This window comes from Rattus norvegicus, chromosome 4, assembly GCF_021556685.1.
Source record: "Rattus norvegicus strain SHRSP/BbbUtx chromosome 4, alternate assembly SHRSP_T2T, whole genome shotgun sequence".
NCBI lineage: Eukaryota > Metazoa > Chordata > Mammalia > Rodentia > Muridae > Rattus > Rattus norvegicus.
In genome coordinates this window covers 69,073,851-69,098,008 of record NC_141537.1, presented here as the reverse complement: position 1 = coordinate 69,098,008, position 24,158 = coordinate 69,073,851, and the positions used below count along the sequence as shown (strand labels likewise).

Here is a 24,158-nt window from a genome sequence, read left to right as displayed (position 1 = left end):
TACCAAAAACAAACAAAAACAACAAAAACAAAAACAAAAACAAAAAAACCCAAAAAACAAAACAAACAAAAAACCCTAAGATACCAGAGCCCTGTGAGTTCAAGGATACATTGTTGTAGAGCTGAACTATTGAGTTGCTGTGTGCAAGATTTTTTTTTCCATGCTGTCATTTGTAATATGTTTGTGAGAATCCTTGGGATTAAAGTTTTGATTACAAAAAGAAAATCAAAGATTTCCACTTTCCCAGTTTCACCCTGCTTCTAACTCAAAACCAACTGTAGACAGTCAATCACATAATGTACCTACAATGACTAATTTTAAGCTTTTTTTTTTTTTTTTTTGGTTCTTTTTTTCCGGAGCTGGGGACCAAACCCAGGGCCTTGCGCTTCCTAGGCAAGCGCTCTACCACTGAGCTAAATCCCCAACCCCTAATTTTAAGCTTTTATTCAAAATTTTTTTCATACGTTTTAAGTGTATTCTTTCCCCTCCCCTAACTCATCCACGAATCAAAACAGACAAACAAAAAGAAAACTATTAAGACCAAAAAAAAAAAAAAAAAAACCCTGAAAAACAAAAAGATCAAGAGCAAGAACCATGGAGTCTGCTTTGTCGTGTTCACTCCTGGTAGACGTGGGGCCTGCCCAGGACTGTGTGCTGTCACAGTCTGTGTATTCATGTGTGTCTCGTTCCTGCTGTGTCTGGAAGTCTCAGCTTCCTTGGGGTCAGCCACCGCTGCTGGCTATTAACAATTGCCTCCCCTCTCTCCTGCGCAGCTGTGAGGGTTATTTTTAAATGTCAACATGCAATGACCTAGAATCACTTAGAAAGAAAGCCCAAGTGAAGGATTGCTTAGATCAGGCTAGCCTCTGGTCACGTCTGTGACAGACTGTCTTGATTGTTAATCAGCCCGTTGCGGGGACTAGCTGTTTGAGTTCCTGCCTTGACTTCTGTCCAATGATGGAATGGAACCTGGCAAGTACACGAAATTATTCAGGTATGGTGACACATGCCTTTCATACCAGCACTTGAGAGGCAGAGGCAAGAGGCTCTCCGTGAGTTCAGGGCCAGCCTGGTCACGGAGTGAGTTTTGGGACAGACAGAGCTACATAATGAGGAAAAAAATGTCTTATCACAGTCAGCAGAAATGAAACTAGACTACGTCCCTTCCTTCACCCCACCCACAACAGCACCTGGGTCCGGCACACCTCCACACACCTGTGCCCACCAGCATTTGCTCCACTTGAGTATCGGTTTCTGCCCACAGTGGTAGCCAGCTTCCCTTCTTCAGCTAAGTCTGAGTAAACATCCCATTTGTCCTTGTCTTGGTATCCTCTATTGACTTCCAGATTCTTCTCAACAGCAAAAGCCCACAAATAAAATCTCCAGTTCTCAGCAGCGTCCCTTCTAGTGTGGTTCGCATTACTTCCACTAGGTGTCACTACTCACTTTGAAGTGCCACCAGGCTTCCCCTAGTGTTCCAGACGTGCCAAGGAAGGAAAAACAAAGGGATGTTAAGTCCGTTTAGATGTCTCTTTGCACAGGAGCCTAGCATTTTAGCACCTCCTACGTAAGATGGCTACGTGGAAGATATGAGGCAGGGCACATACGGTGCTCAGGGGAAGGAAGCTGGCTTTCTTATATTATGCGTGTGGGTGTTTTGCTTGCATGTACATCTGTTTATTGCATGCATGACTGGTGGAAGTCAAAAAGGGCATTGGAACCCCTGAGACTGGAGTTGCAGATGATTGTGAGCCACCGTGTGGGTGCTGGGAATAGAACCAGGCTGCTCTTAACTGCTCTCCAGCCCTGATTTCCGTACTTTTGACATTCTGAGCAGGACGCTTCCCTGCTTTGCAGAGGGGATGGTGCAGGAGGAGTGTCCTATAACTGGAAGCTATTTAGCTGCAGCTCCGACCCCTTCGCACACAATGTCAGAATCAACCCTGTTCCTGCAGGTCCCTTTGGGCTGCATCAGCAAAATACCATAACTAGCAGCCTATAAACTGCAAACCCTTATTTCTTACAGTCCAAAATGGTGAATGAGAAGCTAAAATCTATCTTTTCCCGTCTCTTCTTTTTCCACAAGGTCAAGGTAATTATCTGGCAAAGAAAAGTCTGAGGTCACCCCCTCTGCCCCCCGACCTTGTTCCAAGTCCTATGTGATACACCTGACCTGTGATTTGTCCCTAAGAAAGTTGGAGCCTGGTGTAAAAATTTTGGTCATGGAATAGAGCTTCAGGTGAGCAGAGTGCTTGCTTGGTGTGTGTGTTTAATCTCCAGTGTTTTTTAAATATACATGTATACTTAAATATGTATCATATTTTTTCAGCCGTCCCATACAGCCGTATGCACAGAGGAAAAAAAAATGTCAGAACTCTGAAGAGAAGAGAAAGCCATTGTCAACCATGCCCTGTGGTGTTGCCTATATATCCCTCCCTAGGGAGGGCTGGTTCAGTGACTTCTCCCTTTCTCTCTGCTCATCACTGGAGTCAAAGTCATTCTTTGCATCAGAGTTTCTCCCATTGAAGTTTTGTCACGCTCCTTGCTATGCCTTCCCAGATTCTAGACTTGTGTTAACACTGCAGGGACAGTCCCTTTTCTCCGTCTGGGAAGTACGGGTGTGCCTATCTCTTAGATCCCTCCAGCTCCAATATGCTAAACCCAGTAGTTCTGCTGCCAGGGAGACCTGGGACTTATCTGTTCTGAAAACCTGACCAGGTTAAACTTGGTGACTCATTCCTGCATCCCAGGACTCAAGAGGTTGAGGCAAGAGGATTGCTATGAGTTTCAGGCCAGCCTGAGCTACAGAGTGGTTCCTGGTTTCAAAAACAAAGCAGAGGCTGGATAAATGGCTCCGTACTGAAGATCACTTCATCCTCTTTCAGAGGACCAGAATCTGGTTCCCAGTACCTGTATCTGACGGATTCCAACTTCTGTGGGTACCTGCAGGCATGATGCACACACCATCAGTAAACAATATTAAAACAAAACAAAAACCCGTCAACGGGGGTTGGGGATTTAGCTCAGTGGTACAGCGCTTGCCTAGCAAGCACAAGGCCCTGGGTTCTGTCCCCAGCTCCAAGAAAAAAAAAAAAAAAAAAAAAACAAGCCGTCAATGACAAAAAGCCTGACTAGTAGCCATGACTCTGAAGCGTGATGATATTGTCCTTGATAAGGCAGGCGACCTCTGTCTCATTGCCTCTGTTAAATGAGAAGCCAGTTTAGGAGAGCCTTCTAGGTAAGCTCTGCAATCAGTGGTACCACCTGATACCTGCTGCGGGGAAAAGCAGAATGGGAGTCAGACTGGTAGTTACGTAGTGCTGGAGTTGGAGTTCCCAAAGACCCATTGGACCCCATCTGCCCGGGGACCTGAGAAGAGAGAAGGGTTGACTCACAGTACCAGCTCGACTGACATCGTGCATCCTGGGTGCATCGTTGGCATAAAGAGTTCCGCCGGCATTCACTCACAGATGAGTCCACTTTCCCAAAGGTCCAAGCCACTTTTGGGGAAAGGGAGGGGGATGTAGGGGGAGAAGTTGAGGCAGAGTCTCTTTATCAGATAGTTCTGGTTGTTCTGGAACCCAAGATGTAGACCAGGTTGGCTTTGAACTCACAGGTCCACCTGTGTCTGCCTCCTGAATACTTGGATTAAAGGTGGGTGCCACCACACCCTTATTCTTGTTCGTGGTAGTGTTCAATTGGATCTCAGAGGAAATCCCACAAGAGTATGTGAGCCCCGGACTGACATGCAGACACGCATTGCTCCAGCTACATACACCGCAGGATAGCTAGGAATGGGAACCAAAACTGTAAACCTAAAACATCATAGGAGCTGGACTGTGGTGACACCCACCTTTAATCCCAGAACTTGGGAGGCAGAGGCAGGAGGCTCTCTGAGTTAGAGGTCAGCCTGGTCTGTATATCGAGTTCCTGGGCAGCCAAGGCTACATGGAAAAACCCAGTCTCGAAAAAATAAAAAGCTGGAGAGCTGGCTCAGCAGTTAAGAGCACTGACTCCTCTTCCAGAGGTCCTGAGTTCAATTCCCAGCAACCACATGGTGGCTCACAACTATCTGTAATGGGATCTGGTGCCCTTTTCTGGTGTGTCTGAAGACAGCTACAGTGTGATCACAAACATAAAATAAAAATAAATCTTTTTTTTTTTTTCCCCGGAGCTGGGGACCGAACCCAGGGCCTTGCGCTTCTTAGGCAAGCGCTCTATCACTGAGCTAAATCCCCAACCCTAAAATAAATCTTTTTTAAAAACCCAAAATACCATTACAGGTGTGTGTGTGTGTGTGTGTGTGTGTGTGTGTGTGTGTGTGTGTGTAAAGAGAGAGAGAGAGAGAAACAGACAGACAGACAGACAGACAGACAGATAATTAAGTGAATTGAAATGAAAAGACCCACTCTACATGTTACTGGCACAATTCCATGGTCTGGAAGGTGCAGGACTCAAAAACAAAATAATAATCGAAGGAGTAGCTGGGCAACCGTGTTTTTCCTGCTTCGACTGCACAGTGCAGTGTGATCAGCTGCTTCAAGCTTCCATTTCCACCTCACCATGATGGACCATACCTCAAACGCTGGGCCAAAGTAAACCATCCCCCTTGTCAAGTTGCTTGTGTTTTGTTCTCTCTGAGGGAGACAACTAGGTAGGACCTGAGTGAACTTACAAGTCCTCAGGTAAAGGTTCCTTAGGAATTGGACTCTGTGCATGAAATACCGTACTAGGAGTGACAGGGGCCAAGCCACCCTATTGGACTAAGACTCAGCTAAATCTACATATGCGTATTTCCTGGGTTTGGCTTTGTTTATTGAGACTGGGTAATCCAGCCTGTCTTCCAACACACCATGTAGCTAAGCGTGATCCAGAACTCCTGGTCTTAGAATGATCAGTTCTGGCTAGGTGGTGGTGGTCGCACACCTTTAATACTAGAGGCATGAGTTCCAGGCCCAGCCTCAACAAAGTGAGCTCCAGGACAGCCAGAGATGTTACACAGAGAGACCCTGTCTTAAAAACAAACAAAAAGAAAGGAATCCCCACTTCTGATAAAAAAATGAATAAATTATTTTTTCGCATATGTATACATACATACATACATACATGAATACAGTCTTTTTCTCTGAATGCAGGCCTGCATAGCCAATTTTTGATTGTTTGTTTGTTTGTTGGTTAATTTTTTTTTTTTTTTTTTGAAGACAGGGTTTCTCTTGGCTGATTTCTCTCATTCTTCCGAGACAGCCTTGGAACTTGCTTTGTAGACTGTCCTGGAACTCACAGGGAGACCTGACTGCCTCTGCCTTCTGAGTGCTGGGATTAAGGGCATGAACCACCATTCCAACTTTTTTTCCAGATATTCTGCTAATACCCCAAGAAGAGAGACAGAGCCAAGGATGGGCCTGACCGTGGGATGAGGACAGGTCTGAGGAGGTGGCCTCCAAAGGGGGAAAGGAACAGGGCCCTAAAGGAGACTAGAAAAAGGCTTTCCAGAATGTCTCCACAGACTCTAAGTCCTGTGGGTATGCATGGTCGATGAGACGACACTGTGTCAACATAAGACATACTTTTGTTAGGTCCCTCCTTTGTTCTACCTTATCCGATGGAAATGTGTTCGTGCTCTCAATACCGCGTTCAAGAGAATAGTTAACCAAAGGTCTTGTTCATCATTGACTCTGTGTATACGTTTCTGGCAGACAAGTGTCAGTGAGTCAAAATAAAGATTCTGACAAGAGCCCAAAAGGAGTCCATCCCCACATACCAAGCTGGGAGGAAACCCAGGTCTAAGAGCTCCCCAAGTCGTGGCACTACCTGTATCTTCCACAAGGGGAAACCATGGCAAAGACATGGATTGGATGCAGACCAAGAGCTCTAGAAAAGTAGGCGGTGCTGTATAGAACCGCTCTCCCCGGACAGTCTGGTGTCAAAGAAAGAACTTGGGTTCAGCGGACAGGCGGCCTAGGCTCATGTGCTCTCTGATAAGATTCATGACACGACAGGGAACAGTGCCTTAGGACAAATAAGTTACTCAGGAAAAATTTAGCATCCAAAATGAGAAAATTTGAGGGCAATGTCCGAAGCTTCATTCTTCACGTGATATCCAGCTTCTCAGTAGAGCTAAGCTGCTCAGGTCGCTGGGGTGCTCCCTCTCATCCGCCCTAGCTGGTGGCTGAGGTGAGTGAGTTCTTGGCTGCTTATCGCTCTTTGGTAGAAGGCTCTGCTGGGAGAAGAGTAAACCTCCCTATTTATCTCCAGCCTGACACACCCTGTATTCATGGGGGAAAAGAAAAGCAGAGAAAATGGGAAAACTAAACTAAAAATAAAACAAAACAAAACCAAAAAAAAAAAAAAAACCCTAGAGACATGGCACAATGGTTAAGGGGACTTGAGCAACCATGAGGACCTGAGTTTGGATCCCAGCACCCACAAAACAAGCTGGGTATGTTCTTGCATGAGCCCATAACCCCAGTCCAGGGTGGGGAAGGCAGAGACTGGAGGATCTCTGGAGCTGGAGCTTGTTGGCTGCCACTCTAGCCAAAAAAAAAAAAAAAAAAAAAAGAAGGTAAAATGTGAACTTCAGGTTCAAGGAGAGACTCTGCCTCAAAGGGAAAGGGTGGAGGGTGATTGAGGGTACCTGACACTGCCCTCCTCTAGTCTTTCAAATACCCACACAGGTATCATACCTTCATCTCCCCCCTCCTATTTCTCTCTCTCTCTCTCTTTCTCTCTCTCTCTTTTCTCTCTCTCTCTCTCTCTCTCTCTCTCTCACACACACACACACACACACACACACACACACACACACACAGAGAGAGAGAGAGAGAGAGAGAGAGAGAGAGAGAGAAACAGGAGACAGGAGACAGGAGACCCAGTTTTGAGTTCTCTTCTCAGTTGGGTCAGGCACAGCAGCAAACCCTCTTATCCATTATCTAATGTCATCCTCACCATCCTCACCAACCCAACAACATTGTCACAACTATTTCTTTTTTTTTTTTAAAGATTTATTTATTTTATTCATAGATGGTTGTGAGCCACCATGTGGTTGCTGGGAATTGAACTCAGGACCTCTGGAAGAGCAGTCGGTGCTCTTAACCTCTGAGCCATCTCTCCAACCCGTCACAACTATTTCTATGTCCACTTTATCCCTGAAAATACAGGACTCAAGACCAAATAACCTGTTCCAGAGCTGGTTCTGGCTGTCTAATCCAAAGCCTATGTTCTTCAATAGGACCCAGAAGGAAGAGGGGGGGAAGGAAATAACATCTGTTCTGAAGTGGTCCAACGCTGTGATGTATAGGGAAAGCAGAATTAAAGGTTTACAGGAAGTCATCTCTGTCTCATCCTTACCTTTACCCTCTAGAACCAGATCATACAGTCAGCCCTTCACGTCTGTGGATTCTGTATCTGTGTGCTCTAAAGTCTTAGATTCAGCCCATGGTTGGTAGGAAATATCCTGAAATGTACAACTGGAAATGTGTGGTAGGGGTTCCTGGGAGATTTATGTAGCTCAGGCTGGCCCTGAACTCATGATCCTCCTGCCTCAGTCTACTGAGTGCTGGGATTAGAGATGGACACCACCATGCAAGGCATGCATAATCTTTTTCTTTTCTTGTCACCAGCTTCTAAACATTAGAGTCTAAAGTCAGGCACAGTGGTACACACCTGCAATCCTAACACCTGAGAGGAGGAGAAAAGGGGTCAGGAGATCAAAGTGCTTGTCAACTACACAGAAAATTGGGGGCCAGAGATATGAGACACAGTTTCCAAAAATGTATAGTTAATACAACACATTGGATTAGATAGAGGTAATTAATAATAATCTAGAGATGTGTTAAAGGGTGTGGAAGAATTCACGTATGATATATGCAAATGCAAAACCTCTTTTTTTTTTTTACAAGGAACTGGTCGGAACATCCAAATGTTTTTGGTATGGGGGTGGGGGGATGGGGATGGTAAAGCCACTCTCCTGTAGATACAGAAAGCTGACCTTATGCCTATCTTAGGTCTCATTTGGAGAGAGGTTGAGGACAGACAGGGAAGGTAGGAGATATGTGATTTGGAGCATCCCCAGGACAGAGCACCTACCCTGAGTGGGGGTGGGGGTGGGGGCTGCTACCTGAAACTAGAAACTCACCAGGGTTTGGGTTGGACCAAAAGCCAGCAGCTGAGAAAATGGGCACAAGCCAGCACAGGCCACACAGAGAAAGAGGGACAGGACAATGAATGGATCTGGGTCTTGGAGACAAAGCCATAGGATGACCCAGCAGTAAGGGAGCACCGGAAGTGAGGAGACTGGGATGGGAAAGGCCCAGTAACATTCATCAAAATATGACCCAGGGGCAGATGCAGACGAAGTTTCCTAAGACGAGTTAGAGCCCAGAATTCCACGATAAAACTGTGGCCTGGGAATTGTCAAAGGACTGGGTCCTCAGCCAGTGCTTTGTCAGGTCCACCTAAGATGAGACTGGCTATCTGAAAACCAGACACTCAAAGGCCCCGGAGCGCTTCTGCGCTTGGGGCAAGGGAGGCAGCCAGCTGGGCTCCTGGCCCAGTTCCCATTGAACTTTGCCAGTTTGCTGCTGTAGGGTACCCTGTGGCCCTGGGAGTAATTAACCCCCAAGAAGCCAAGCCTTTGATCTTTATTTAGAAAGGGAGAACTTAGAAAGATGCAAACAAAGCAATACTTTGAATGCTAACACTTAAAAAAAAAGCTTATACTTGGCAAATATCTGTTCTGAAAGTCTACAGTGCTTCATTGAAATGGGTGTGGCATGAAGAATTTAGGAAGGCCTCAAAGATCTCCTGCAATGAGCAAACCGCTTAGCTATGAAGGACATGCAACTTTTTGTTCCCCGGCCTGGGACCCAGTTCCCTGGTGTCTGAAGTCCACTCTCATTACCTCCACCCCTGCACACAAACTAGAGATCTCCTGCCTCAGTCTCCTGAGTCTTGAGATTACAGACATGCCTGGCCAGGCCTTCCTCTTTATATACAGCTAAATAGAGCTAAATAGAAGAAAAATAGTTCTTCTGAGGGACCCTCTCTGTGAAGTTGTCACAGGTCTGGGTCTGTTCCCACACCACCCCCAACTGCCCACCCTAACCTAAGCTTAGGCCACTAGACCACTCCAGAAACATAGGTTAACTCTTGAGGGTCTCTAATAGCCAGGAAGGAGACTGGCTGGCACCTCCCCACAGGGCAGACAAATTGCCACTGTCAGGCCTGAGCACTTATCTGGTATTCCTCTGCTTGGACCTCTTTGCCTTGAGCACAATATTCAAATTCTGCCCAGGACACTTAAGGGTTCCCCAAATACCATGAGGCGACTCCCCCAAAGTCACTAGTCATACTCTTTCCTCTTCCAGGCTGCCTTCTCTGTCTGTCCTGTTTCTCCACCTTCTATAACTGATTCACTATCGCTGGCCATCAAAGCCCCCAGAGAATGCCCCAACCTGTGTTGGCTCCCTCGTGGTGCGGGGGAGGGGGGACCACAGCATTTTCAATTTGGCAATCATACTGTCTTAAAACCTCCTGTATATGTGCTTTAACTGTGCCCTGTGGAAGTGGGACCAGGGAAAGTCAGTCCTTTGATCACTTTTCCTGACCAGGACTTGGGACCCATTTTGTACACTTTTGTAGGGAGATGGGCCCCTGGATCCTTATGTCCCATCTCCTGAGTGAGTCAGTTGGGGGCAAATATGGACCCTTGGGTCCTAATAGCTTATCCCATGACTATGAGTTGCTTGTGGGCAAACATGAGGCAGTGGGTCTCGAAGGCCTATCTCATGACTGTCGGTTGCTTGGGGGCAAATGTGGAGCCCAATTCTGCCTAAGGCATCCACTCTAACTGCCCAGAAACAAAGCTGGGCAGGGAGCGTGGCTGAGGCTTTGGTGCTGTCTAAATCTGGTCTTCGGCCCCTGGCTCAGTGCATCTCGAGAATGGACCTCGGCCGGGGATAGAAGAGAACCCGTGTGGCGATCTTCAGCACAGAAAAGGTTAAACGCCGTCTCCCCCACCCCCTGAAAGGCGAGGGGGCGAGTGAGTGCGGCAGAAGGTCCTGTTTACCGTGGCTCCCCTCGGCGGAGGGCCCTGGGAGAGTGGTTGCTGTGGCAACCGGCCGGGCGCCCGCCAGCTGCGGATTAGCTCACTGGAGCCGCGGGATGGGTCGGGAGGAGGGGGCGCACGTCACTGCAGACGGTCCCGGCGCAGCCCAAGGCAGAGGAAGGGGCCGCGCGCGCCAGAGGCCGGAGGGGACGCAACGCGCCTCCCAGGCCGGAGGCAGCGGGGACCGGACGAGAGCGCGCGCGGCGGGGACTCGAGGGGCTCCCGGCGGCCGGGGGAGGCCGCGCGGACAAAGGCGCGGAGGGCAGCGGGCCATGGCGCCCCAGGTCCCCGCCGCCCCCGCCCCGGGCAACCGCGAGTTGCGTCCCAGAACCCGCGGAGCCGCCTCCCGTGGAGAGGTAGGGCTGGGCGCTAGAGTGCGGGGCGAGCTCCGGGAGACCCGGGAGGGTACGCGCGGGGCGAGGAGGAAACTGTGTTGGCGCGAGCCGGGGATCTTTGCAGGCGGCGCTGGGGACGCTTCCTCGGAGCCCCGGGGACCGGCGCGGGGAGCGATCCATAGTTCTTCCCCGGATCGGGCTAACTTTAGGGCCGAAGAAACTTGCAGAATCTGGGCAGAGCCCGGCCCTGCGCTGTGCCGGAGCTCCCGGGCGCCTGTGAGTGAGTAAGCGTGTGTGAGACCGAGTGTGTACGCCGGGGTGGGGGAGTCCAGACGGCTCTAGTCAGGATTTGCCGTGTTGGAAAGTTGGGTACATTGAAGTTTACTTCTCCCATTCCCCCCCCCCCCAACCCCAAAGAATGGAGTTGGGAGTAGATGGAGCCCAGGGGTAAGTTTCTTAACAACACAGGATATAGTCTTGTGCAAGAGAGTCACTGAGATATGGAGTCAGACCGCTGAGCCAGAGGGAGCTCAGCGCCTGGAATCCTGTAGTGAGGGGCAGAGACAGGAAGCTATGAAGTGCCTTCCATGGCCCTGGATTGAAACGAGGAAAATGCAGGGTCCCTTGACTTAATCAGTCTGCTGAGGAAGGAGCAGGCTGACTTCTGGCCCATGCTCTGATGGCTTTCAGGGTCGTGACTTAAGCTCTCCAAAAGACAGGTAATTGTGGGGTGTGGTAATAGTGTTATAATAGGCACTTTACAGTAATTTGTTATGAATCACTTGCACCTGCTGTGGTTACTATAGAAAAGCCTTCAGTACCAAACACCTGAAGAGTTGAATAGACTGTTTAGGGGATGGCCTAAACGGGGAGAGAAGTGGAGATTTTGAGAGGAAGCCGAGGACAAACAGAAACAGACTGTTGTTTATTTATAAAGATTTATTTATTTATTATATAGAGGGCATCAGATCCCATTACAGATGGTTGTGAGCCACCATGTGGTTGCTGGGATTTGAACTCAGGACTTTGGGAAGAGCAGTCAGTGCTCTTAACCACTGAGCCATCTCTCCAGCCCCTGTTGTTTATTTATTTGAGACAGGGTCTCAGTATGTGACCCATGTTGGCCTCACACTTACAGTCCTCTTTTTTTCCTTAACTCTCTAAATTCAGGATTACTGGTAGGCACAGACAGGCTCAGTTCAGGGACTCGTTTGTTGAGACGGGAATCTCTGGTAGCTTAGAGAGACCTTAAACTTGATTTTGAATTAATTTTTAAAAATTTAATATATCCTTATGAGTTTGCCTGGATGTATGTCTGTACACCATGTTCATGCAGTGCCGACAGAGGCTCTGGTGCCCATCCCCTAGGACTGGAGTTAGTCACACACAGTTGTGAGCTGCCATGTGAGTGCTAGGACTCAAACCCGGGTCCTCTGGAAGAGCTCTTAACTGATGAGCCATCGCTCTAGCCCGAGTCTGCCTCCAAAGCACTGTTACAGGATCGTGGCACCAACCTTTAGGAGATGCCAGAGCTCAAACCGGAGGCTTCCTGCATGCGCCGTAAGCTGTCTACCAACTAAGCCATGTCTCCAGCTATGAGACTATTTTTTTAATTAAAATAATTTTACTGCATTTTTATTGATTGTGGGTGTGCTACCAGTCATATGTGTAGATCAGAAGACAATCTGGAGGAGTCAGTTCTGCCCTCCCTCCATGTGGGTGGTCAGGATAGATCTTACAGGACATCAGGCTTGGCAAAAAGCCCACTGAGCCGGCTTGCCATCCCTCAGAGACTGTAAGGTATGGGGATGAGGAAACTGGAAGAGCATTTCATGTCTGGATGTTCATTCTGGAAGAATGCACCTGCCTGGACATTAATTCACTCATAGAAATGGCTCTGTGTGGGGCTGGGGATTTAGCTCAGTGGTAGAGCGCTTACCTAGGAAGCGCAAGGCCCTGGGTTCGGTCCCCAGCTCCGAAAAAAAGAACCAAAAAAAAAAAAAAAAAGAAAGAAATGGCTCTGTGTGCTGGTGACCGGGGACGCAGTGGTTAAGAAGCTACCTGAAGCTACCATCTTACCCTGGCCTGGGCTATTCATGTTGTATGTTGTAGAGCCAGGAGAATTCAGAGAGGGTGCCTGTGAATGCCCTGCAAATCACTTCACCGTGGAATCGCAGGGAAGCTGGTCATAGATAGAGGAAACAACTGATGCAAAGTTGGAAGAGGAGAGAGGCTGGCATGGGGGAGACTCTGTGTGCCTGGGCCTGGAGTCAGAGTCATAGCCTCTGCCTTTCTCCCCGACACTTCCCTTGTGCATGCATCTATCTGTCTGTCTCTCTGATGTCTGTCTCAGCAAGGCAGGGCAGTATGTAGAAGGAGGGGTTCCTCAAAGTAGGAACGATAGACCAGCTTTGTGTTTTAGAAAGCTCACTCTGGCTTTGAGGCCAGTGAGACCCAGGCTTTGCAGCCTGGTGTCCTGGAAACTGTGAGGCAGGAGGAGTGGATGGAGTCCGGAGGTCAAGAAGAAGGCAAGGGCGATGGGTGTGGGCACAGGATGAGGTTCCTCAAACTAAACCCAAAGCTGGAGATGTTCGGCAGGAGGGAGCAGAAGAGGGGGGACATTTTGAATGGCCTGAATGGAGCAGATTGCAGCACTTGGACAGTGAGCTTGGCTTCCAGTTTCCTGGCAGCTTAGGAACAAACAAAGATGCACTGGATTGCATAGCTCTGGACCGGGGACAACAGAAAGCGCACAGATGAACTTTGAGAACAAACTTTTTCCTGGAATTGAACTCAACTGGGAGTTCAGCAGAGGAACTTCATGTAAAGAGTAGAGAGTGACAGAGGGGGAAAAATAAAGTCTTTATACGTAAACAAAATGACATAGATAAGGCTGAGAGAGGGAGGGGAGGAGAAATCGAGAGGAAAGAAAAACCCTTCGTTGTCAGTGTTATAAAAGATAGACGATAAGCTCCACAGAACAGTCCTCCTGTACCATCTACCTCAGGTCTAGGGGAGCCTGGATTTGGTGAGGGTGGAGTGTCAGCTGGGGTGTAGCCCTGGGAGCAGGGTTTCAGTTTCCTTCCTGATTGGTGTGATCCAGATCCCTCTGCCCTCCAGCCTTGATTCTGGGTCCGAATCTAAAGGGGAGGGTAGGATTCAGCAGATCTGAACTCCTCTGCCCAAGAGGTCCCCACCATGGGGGCATTGTTTCCACAAGGTGAAGTTTCAGAAAGAGTGATCGTGGAAGTCCTGCATACTGTGCACAGGTTCCTTAGTGACCCTTCCCTCTGATGTCTGCACGAGGCTGGCAGCCTACAGAATCCGTGGCCACAGCCTTGCTGACAAGCTCTGTAAACTTCATGACAGGTCTTGCATGGTTGGCATCGAAGAAGGGTGGGGTTCTGTTCTCCCCATCCAGGTTCTCTTCTCTCTCCTTTTCACTTATTTGAAACCTTTGTGTGTTTGGGTGTTTGCCTGCATGTGCGTTCATGTACCACATGTGTGACTGGCAGACCTAGAGGAAGAGAAGAAAGATTGGATCCTTTGGAACTGGAGTTACAGAGGATTGTGAGCTGTCATGTGGGTGCTGGGAATCAAACCTGAGTCCTCAGGAAGAGCAGCCCTTGCTCTTAACTGCTGAGCCATCTCTCCAGCCCTCCGCACCCCATTCAGTTTCTTTGCCTCTTTGATTATGAGACGTCACCACGTAGATTGATTTTTCTATTGCTGTGATAAAACATCATGGCAACTTATAGAAGAAAGGGTTTATTTGGAGTCAATGGTGCCAAAGGGTTGGAGTCCAATGCAGCAAACCAGAGGTAGCAAGTATCAAGTGTCAGTCGGCTGGAGAGCGGCCGAGGGCTCACATCTCAAACCACCGACAGAAAGCTGCAAGACCTAACTCAAAGTGGTGTAGACTTTTGAAACCACGAAGCCCACCTTCAGTGATTTACTTTCCACAGTAGAGCCATACTTCCTCATCCTCTCCAAATAGCTACCAACTGGGGACTGACTATTCAATGCCCGAGATTTACGGGGGACATTTCATTTGGACCACTACATCCTTCGGGGGCTGAGTTACAGGGGTGCCCTACCATGCCTGTCTCAAACTCCTTGATAGTTTAAACTTGTCTTGCACCTCAGAGTGTATATGTAAATGCCAGAGAGAGGGACATTTCTGGGGAAGAGGGGCTGCTTTGTGGTCCTCAAGTCAAATGTATAGGAGAAAGTTCAGATATATAGGAGACAAACATCCTACCACTAAGCTTCAACCCCAGGCCTAGGGAGGGAGACTTTAAAAAATAGCCCATGTTCCCATTTCACCTTCGAACCAGTTAAAGAAAAGTCTCTGAGAGTGGACCCTGCTTCAGGTGCTTTCTGTTTATTTGGTTTGGGATTTTAGGGGTGAGGGTAGGGTCTCCAGATGATTTTAAGTCTGAGAGTTGAGGCTTTTACCACCTCTTTGAGGGCTCCTCCCCAGAAAGCAGATAAACCTTGGATTCCAGAAGGTCCCCCGGGACATATGGGTTGTATCCTAGGCACCAAGTAGCCCAGGCTGACCCTGCTTGGGGCTGTGTGTCCCACAGTCTCCGTGAAGCTCTTGAACTTACTGTTTCACTCTAAGTCTATGCAGGCCCTTCTGTGTTATTCTGGTGGTTACTTTGTTCAAGACTGGGGCTCAGGGGTTCCTACCCTGAGGCTACCTTGGATGCTAGTGAAATGGTCCTCTGAGGTGAAATGGCTGAGGGCCACACACTTTTCAAGTTGTGAGATCTCACCATTTTCTCAGCCTCCTCTCAGTCCACATTCTTGTCCCTCGGTGACACCAGGAACCCAGCCTTGGGCTCATCCAACAGCCTCAAGTGTCCACGTGAACTGTTTTGCAGCCAGAACCACTGGTCTCCTAAGAATCCAGAGGCAGCCCAGTTCTGCTGAAGGTCTTCTCACAGGGGGAAGCAGAGAGGCTGCTGGACCTGTCTGCACTTGAGGCAAGCTCAGCCCTCACCTCGATGCTCAGAAGGCAGCACCATGCAGAGAAGCCACAGTCAGAGCCTTGCCCTGGTTTATAAGCAGAGGCTGATTCAGACCAAAATCAAGTCACTTTGCACAGAACTTGGGCCCTGTATCATCTGGGCCAGAGTCTTTGTCTTTATCCCCTCCCTACCCCCATGAGCTGCAGACCTCCAGAGTCCTCCTCCTCTAGCTGCTCAGTTTGAAAGACCAAGTTATGAGGTGTTTTCCCGTAACCTCAGAGCGAGATGGGGTGAGTCACCCTGCAAGCTTAGGGAAGAGGTTCACTGCCCTCAAGTGCCAGGACAGGGTGAGGTGGGGGGAGGGCATCAAGCTGGGGGGTGGAGTCAGGCTGGAGACCCATGACTGTGACTATGGCTATGACTGAGACGGTGACGAGCTACTTTTTCTGTGACAGTGGCTCTTGTCAGACACTTGACAGACCAGTTCAAGTACAGTGTTGAGTTCATTTCCTTTTGTGTTTTGTTTTCTTAGAATTTATGTTTTAAATGTTTCACTTTTATGCGTGTATGCTTATATGTAGACTAAGAAGACTTGTGTTCATTATAAAACCTTTCAGAGCGGAGCAGTTTTAATCCCAGCACTCTGGAGGCAGAGGCAGGCAGATCCCTCGGAGTTTGAGGCCAACTACAGAGTGAGTTCCAGGACAGCCAGGAAAATCCTGTCTCAAAAAAACAAAGCAAACCAAAACAAGAACCTTTCAGCAATGTATGATGAAAGTGTATTCCCTGGGGGCTGGAGAGATGGCTCAGTGGTTAAGAGCACTAACTGCTCTTCCAGAGGTCCTGAGTTCAAATCCCAGCAACCACATGGTGGCTCATAACCATCTGTAATAAAGTCTTAAAAAAAAAAGAAAGAAAGAAAGAAAGAAAGAAAGAAAGAAAGAAAGAAAGCGTATTCCCTATGCTCCCTCTAGCCCCCAAAAAGGTGGATGTTTTGTATATAAAACAAATCCCCCAGATCCTAGTTTCGTTTCATTCTTTACTGGGAATTGAACCCAAGGCTTTGCTTAGGTAGGCATTCACTCTACCGGTGAGCTATATCCTTGTTTTAATTTAAAGATATATTTTATCCTTAATGGCATGCATGTGTGTGCAGGTGCCCTTGGAGGCCAGAGGCATCAGATTCCTGTACAGCTAGGATTACAGGTGGCTGTGAACTGCTTGACATGGGTGTTGGGAATCGATCAGGTCCTCTGCAAGAGCACTATATGCTCTTAACCCCCAAGCCATCTCTCCAGCTTCTATCTATTAGAGAGAGAGAGAGAGAGAGAGAGAGAGAGAGAGAGAGAGGGAGAGAGAGAGAGAGAGAGAGAGAGAGAGAGTACAAGAGTGCACATGTATATGTTAGCACCACATAGCTCATGGAAATCAGAAGACATTTTGGGGGATTCAGTTCTTTTCCTTCTACCACGTGTGTCTCTGGGATCAAACTCAGGTCATGAGACCTGCATCAGGTGCCATTACCTGCAGAGCCACCTCATCAGCACCATATCCAATTTTTTTAACCCCACCCCCACTACCACTACCCACTAACCATCAAAGCTCCAGTCTATAATCCTATGTAGACCAGGCTGTCCTCAAACTTAAAGAGTCCTCCTTCCTGTGCTTTCGGAGTGCTGGAAGGGCTTGGGTCACCTTCTTGGGCCCCCCTTTTTAGCTTTCTGTTTCCTTTTTTTCCCCCTTCCCCCTAGCTTTCTGTTTTCAAACAGAGCATCGCTAAATTGCCCAGGCTGACCTTGAACTCATAGCCTGAGCAGGCCTTACCTTTAATCTCACTGCCCTACCTATGATTACAAGCCTGTATTACCAAGACTCCTAGGTCTTTTTTTCTTTGCATATGTGTGTGAATGTTATATATAACATATGTGTATATGTGTGTGTATGTGTATATTATATATGTATCTGTATTCATATATATATATGGCAAAATGGAAACATTTCTGTAGCATAGTATCACAATATAACAATATTTTATGAGAATAATTCCACCTAACAGTCTTCTTTTTAACCACTGTCTGTGGTGCCTCCGTTTAAATTAATTTGTGCGAACTATCAATTATGGTTCGATTTTAGTTACTGCAAATGACGTTGCCACAAACCCTGGGTCTAATATTTCTGTCAGCTAAATTTTTAAAAGTGGAACTGCTGGATTAAAGAGGAACTCAAAGGTCAGGTACTTATTAAATAATGTTTGTGCCCAGTCACTCCTTTGAAAATGAAGTTCTGATGCTCTTTTTAAAAAAATTATATATTACCTATCATCCTGTTTCACACCAGTTCCATGCTGAATTCGTTATGGATCTTCATTTAAGTTTATATGAGATCAAAGTTTGTGGTATGGCACATTCAGAAGCAATTTGTAACTCTGAGGATTATCAAGTGTAAAACCGACAGCGTTGAAGTTTCTGAGGAAAGCGTGGTGGGTTATTGGCTAACAAGTTGCTTCCATTTTGTCTCGTGCTGTCGCTTTCATGGGAGTCCGTTTGGGATGGGTGTGGTAGCACACCCCTAGGTGGTGAGGCAGGAAGATTGTGAATTCCAGGGGACAACCTGATCTACATAGCAAGACCCTCTGTAGAAAACGGAAAAAAAAAAAAACCAACAGCCAACAGTTGCCACATGGTTCCTGCCTTTTCTCCTCTGCACTTGTTTATTTATTATTGTGTTTATTTTTCTTTTATTGTTGAAGCTCTTTGGCTAGCTTCCAACTCACCGTGTAGTTGAATGTCACCGTAGAACTTTGTGTGTGCTACCCACTCAACCATTCTACCACCCAAGCTGCCCACTTCTCCCTCGGACTTCCTTGTTCTCAGAAAATGCAGTGAGAGTCAGAAGACGCAAATCCGACTCCACAGGAGTTCTCTGCAAACCCGTACTGGGTGGCAGATGATTGCATGCAAGCCAGACTGGGTCTTCAGGCGTGCCTCAGGGGTGGTGTCTGTCTAGCATGCCTAAGGTAGTATACTGCAGATAAGGGGGTTGTCTCAAACTGGGGGCAGATTGAAGGTAAAGTTGGGGAGCCAGGCGTGCTGGTACATACCTTAATCCCAGTCCCTGCAAGGTGGCAGATAGATCTCTGTGACTTTGAGGCCAGTCCAGTTTATACAGTAAATTGCAGGTGAACTAGGGATACTTAGTGAGACCCTGTTTCAGACAAAAAGAGAGAACGGTAGGTGGGTAAAATTGGGCTGGGCGTGTGGTGCAGTTGGCAGGGTACTTGTTAGCACTGAGGAATCCCTGGGCTACCTCCTCCAGACTCACTCCCCACCACCACATAAAACCCACCAGGTTGTAGCCAGGCATGATGCATGGTGCTTGCACGCCTTTAATCCTAGCTCTCAGGAAGCAGAGGCAGAGGCAGGCAGCTTCTGAGGCTAGACTGGCCTATATAGTGAGTTCCAGGACAAAAAAAAGGAGGAAAAGGAAAAGAAAAAGTTAGTACTAGGGGTGCTGTTAAGAATTGGAATTCTAATGCAGTCACCCACACAGGGCAACTCACAAATACCTATGTCTCCAAGTGGTCCAACACCTGCTTCTGGCCTCTCTGGGCACCCAAATACACATTTACACATACATGTATGCATACAGTCCTACCCACCCACATGCACACATAAAGTCAATCTCATTAAAAATCATCATTAAAGGGGAATACTTTTCCTTTTCCTTTTTTGAGGGATTCACTGTATAGCACTTGTCTGGCCTGAAACTCATTTTGTAGACCAGGCTGGCTTCAAACGAGTGGAGAGCCACCTGCCTCTGCCTCACCAATCCTGGGGTTAAAGGAACTTGCCACCACATCCAGCCGACTTCTTTTTGAAGGGAAGACAGGATCCTTCTGTCTCTACTTCTTGTCTGCTGGGACTGCTTGTGTCTGCCTCTGTACTCAGTGTAAGTAAAAATGAGTTTTTCCACAGAGGCATAGGCAGAACTGGGCAGTCCTGTAGGCTGCACCTTGTGGTTTTGCTGGCAAAAACTGAAAGCCCGAATGCAGCATTCATTCTTCTGACTCTGAGCAGAATGATTTGGTGCTATTCTTCTGTTTCCTGGACTTTTCTAGCCCTCTGGAGTTAGACCCTGGGCCCAGGGAAGGAGGGGAACAAGGTGGAGGATGGGTTTTGTGAGTGATGTGGTTGTTCCTGGTCAGAGTCAGAGGAGGGGTTGCTATGCTTGCCCCTTCCAGCTCACCATGGGGAAGTAGGACTTGACATCTTGCCCCAAGAAACTAAAAGCTTGGAGTAAGACCTTTCTGTCACTTTGCACTTCTCCTGTCCCTGGGAAACACAGGCAGATGAGTTAAGCAGGATTGTTTGTGTAGGAGTGTGGGTCAAACCCCATTACAACAACCTTCCTTAGGCAGGTTGGTAATTTAGTGACAAGGGAGTGGACACTCTTGTTTGGTTCCTAGACAAGTGTGAGATGGGCAGCTTGAGATTCAGGACCCACATCCCCTACAGGGAGAGGGTAAACCACTTTACACAGACTTGATCAGAGACCGGGGCAATAAAGACGGGAGATTTCTGGTGCCACTGGCTGGCTATTCTGGGCTTCTTTACTGAGCATAGTGTCTGGCTCCCTAGGCAGAGAGGAATTCTCTTCTTCATCCTTCAGGCTACAGGTAACACTAGTTCAGTCTTGGAATGGAGTGGGTGGTCTACTAGGAAGATTTTTTTCTTCGTTTTGCATCCTTTGGTGACTGTCATGCTTTCCATCTGGCCATGTCATCGTTTGTGTTAGTGGCAATGAGCATTCACAAGCTCCCAGGACATCAAAGAGGTCGCAGTGATCTTTGTTTACCTCCAGCTGACTGAAGCATCTAACATGATGGGAAAGGGGCAGAGAGGGGACAGAGATGTTTAATGGTTCTTAAAATAACCAAGCTTAGATCCCAGCTGCATGGGCAAGACCAGGAGAGGCTCTTACTCCCAAACACAGTCCGGGCACGACGTTTGGCCCAGGCCTGACTAAGGAGCCTGAGGTCACCTCTAGCTACATACACACAGAGCTTAAGGCCCAGGATGACAGTTTATTGGAGGAAAAGAGAGAACAGCTTTCAAGATGAGAAGGGACACTTTGCAAATGGAGGGGGCCAGAGACAAGTCCCCAACTTTCTTCCCTTGGAGCTTTGAAACTGGCTTTTGCCTCTAACCATCTATAAATAAAGGGGCCAATTCCCCATTGTCATGGTTGCTGATCCCTTTCCGAAACCCAGGTCACGGCTGATAGGAAGTTGGCATAGACTGGTACCTTTGTACCACTTGTCAGAACATTGAAATACTGCTATGTTAGTATATGACTAATCACATAGGACCACGTAGAATGGCTATTTAGGAGTTAACCAGAGGCAGTTCTGATTGGCTGGTGCTCATGTCCTGACTTTATTAAGTAAGTAAGTATGTATGTATGTATGTATGTATGAATGAATGTATGTGTGTATGTATGTATGTATGTATGTGTGTATGTATGTATGTATGTTTGAATGTATGCGTGCATGCGGATGTGCTGTTTCCTTGCCTGGAAGCCATACCACGCTGGTTGCCCATAACTCTCCCCCCACCCCACCCCCAACTCCTTACTGTTGTGCAAATCAAGGACTTACTGGTGTGCAAGGGGATGTAGTACATGCCAGGGATCAAACTCAGGTCTTGAGGTCTGCAGCTCTCTTGTCCACTGAGATATCTCTCTGACCCCTTTTTTGCAAAAGGGATCTTCACTGATCACCCTCCTCATTCTCAGTAGCCCGAGGCTGGGCTAGACAATAGTAGAGACATAAAAAGAATTCAGTCAGATGCCATGAGCCTAGAGTCCTCGCTTCTTGGGAGACGAGGCAGGAAAATCACTTGAGTTACTAGCCTGGGCAACAAAGGGAGGACTGGAGACATGACTCATGAGTTAAGAGTGCTTGCTGCTCTCTCAGAACCGGTTTAGTTCCCAGCACCCACACCAGATGGCTCACAACCACCTCTGGTCTTTGCAGGGATTCAAACTCATGTTCAACACACTCATACACATATACACAATTTTTTGGTGGTTGTTTTTGGTTTTCAAGACAGGGTTTCTTCGTGGCCTTGGCTTTCCTAGAACTCTCTCTGTAAACCAAGCCGGCCTTGAATTCACAGAGACTAACCTGCTTCTGCCTCTGGAGTACTGGGTCAAAGGCCCATGCCACCACATGCTGCCTATACACACAATTTAAAATAAAATCTTACTTTCATAAGATAAAAAGTCCAATGCACATATCAGGCCCAGACACAGCAATGTCTGATGCAGCTGAGCGGAAGGTGATGTAAGATCCCAAGTGGCTGCCGCTCTCACAGACATCTCATTTATGCTCACATCTCAGCTCAGCCCCTTCAGAGCTGTTTTTTCTCCTTTAGCTCACTGCTCTCCTACTCCTGTGTGCACAAAAGAACAGCTCTTGGGGTTGGGGATTTAGCTCAGTGGTAGAGCACTTACCGAACCCAGGGCCTTGCGAAAAAAAGAAAAGGAAAAAAAAACAAAAAACAAAAAAAAAAACAGCTCTTTATTGCAGACCCTCCACGTTGCCTAGGGTAGCAAACACTGATTAGTTTTTCTGTCCTGCTTTCAAAGCACCCCCCCCGCCCCCGTTCAGCTTACCAGCCCTCTGTCTTCTTCTCTCTTCCCTCCAACATCCTAGCTTGCAAGTCTTGCTGTTTCCAGATAGTAGAGCCCATCTGTTATGGTTCCTCCTCTGAGGCCGACTCTTGCTTTATTGCCAAAGCTGGGCTCACATTCTGTTTCTGAGTGCTGAGATTACAGAGATTTTCCATCATGTCAGGCAACTGTACAGTTTTGGTTGCTAATAATGCAGTACCGGAGGCTGAGCACATTATAGAGAAAAGAGGGTTTTTTATTTAGCTTGATTCTGACCCAAGGTCAACAACATCTGACGATGTCCTTTTTGTCAGAATCCTCAAATGATGCGGGACATCGTATGGTTGAGTCAGGGAACAGGGGATACCTAACCAAGCTGGCTTTTAAATGGACAAGCTGTTTAATAAGAGGTTTTTGTTTTCCATTTTGTGGTTCTGGGGTTTGAGCTCACGGCCTCAAGCATGCTAAACAGGCACTATACCACTGCGTCTCCGAGGAAACTGGCTCTTGTAGTAGATCCACTCTTTAGATAGATAGTGACTCAACCTGCTAATCATGTGCATAGATTAATTCATTTATGAGGCCAGAGGCCTAATCACCTGAGGGTTCCCTCAAGGTCTCACCTTAATATCTCAGAATGGGGGCTAAACTTCAGCACAGACTTCAAAGGGACCTATGTTCAAATCATATGGCAAGTCACATCTAAGAACTTACTAGGTTCTGCTTTCCTTTAAGGCGGCTGTGGCTCCTAGCATTGCCCATGCAGTGTTACAGTGTTCACTGTCCTCCTGGATTCCTCTAGCATTGTCCATGCAGTGTTACAGTGTTCACTGTCCTCCTGGATTCCTCTAGCATTGCCCATGCAGTGTTACAGTGTTCACTGTCCTCCTGGATTCCTCTAACATTACCCATGCAGTGTTACAGTGTTCACTGTCCTCCTGGATTCCTCTAGCATTACCCATGCAGTCTTACAGTGTTCACTGTCCTCCTGGATTCCTCTAGCATTGCCCATGCAGTGTTACAGTGTTCACTGTCCTCCTGGATTCTTATACCCTTTCTTTCATATTTACTGCTGTGATGGTAAATTCAGCACTTAGGCAGAGTCACTGGAATTTTTGTTTGTTTGTTTAATGTATATCTTACATTTCCTGTGCCTGGTATGTCTTATCTGTTTGTCTGGGGGTTTTTTTGTTTGTTTGTTTGGTTGGTTGGTTTTGGGGGTTTTTTGTTTTTGTTTTTTTTTTTGTTTTTGTTTTGGTTTGGTTTTTTTTTTGTGTGTTTTGAGTTTGATTTATTTTGCTTTACCTGATGATCTCCAATTCCTTCCACTTCCCTACAAGTGATATGAGTTCCTTCATTTTCTTCATGGCCAAATAAAACTCCCCTGTGATTGCATCACATTTCCTTGTTTATTATTTTTTTCTTCTATTTTATTGTTTGTTTTGTTTTGTTGCTGTTGTTTTGTTTTGTTTTTTTAAGACAAGGTTTCTCTGTAGCTGTAACCCTGGCTCTTCTGGAACTCTCTGTGTAGACCAGGCTGCCCTTGAACTCAGGGATCCCCCTTACCTCCTCCCCTGCCCTGTTGCCTCTTCCTCCAGAGGTGGCTGGGATTAAAGGCTGTACTACCACTCCTGGCTTCCAGCCGGCTTCTTGTCTAGAATAATAGCAGTTCTTTATTGCCCTTGTACTGCCTGGCATTGTCTCATCTCTCTAGTTCAGGGCAGAGACCAATTCTTACATTGGTGTGTTCCAGACTGCACCATTGCGGTGTTCTGGTGTTCTGCTTGGCGATTGAGTTTATCAGTCAATTTTAAATCCATTCACCCTGCCTCAGATTAACTAAGAGAAATTGTAGGCAAAAGACCATTTTTCATATCTCAAAATTTAGCTAGTGAAGAAGAACATACTCGCAGGCATTGCAAAACTTTCAAGTACAAAAACACCAGGCCAAGATAGTAAACAGACAGACAAGGGCCTTCGCCCACAAGAAACTGAATAGCTCTGGTTGGGGAGGTCAGAACGGACAGCAGGCTCCATGACCCTGTGGGAACGGAGGCTGGGGGTCAGTAT

The 24,158-nt window shown here is 47.4% G+C and overlaps 1 protein-coding gene across 2 annotated transcripts in view; it reads left to right on the top strand.

Annotated features, from left to right (window-relative positions):
* Nucleotides 1–10,193: 10,193 nt before the first annotated feature.
* Nucleotides 10,194–24,158, top strand: part of Dennd2a (DENN domain containing 2A) — a 98,649-nt gene continuing 84,684 nt past the window's right edge. For both annotated transcript variants that reach the window (XM_087657309.1, NM_001427610.1), the window contains 1 exon segment: nt 10,194–10,461. The gene's annotated coding sequence lies outside the window, so the exon portion shown is untranslated.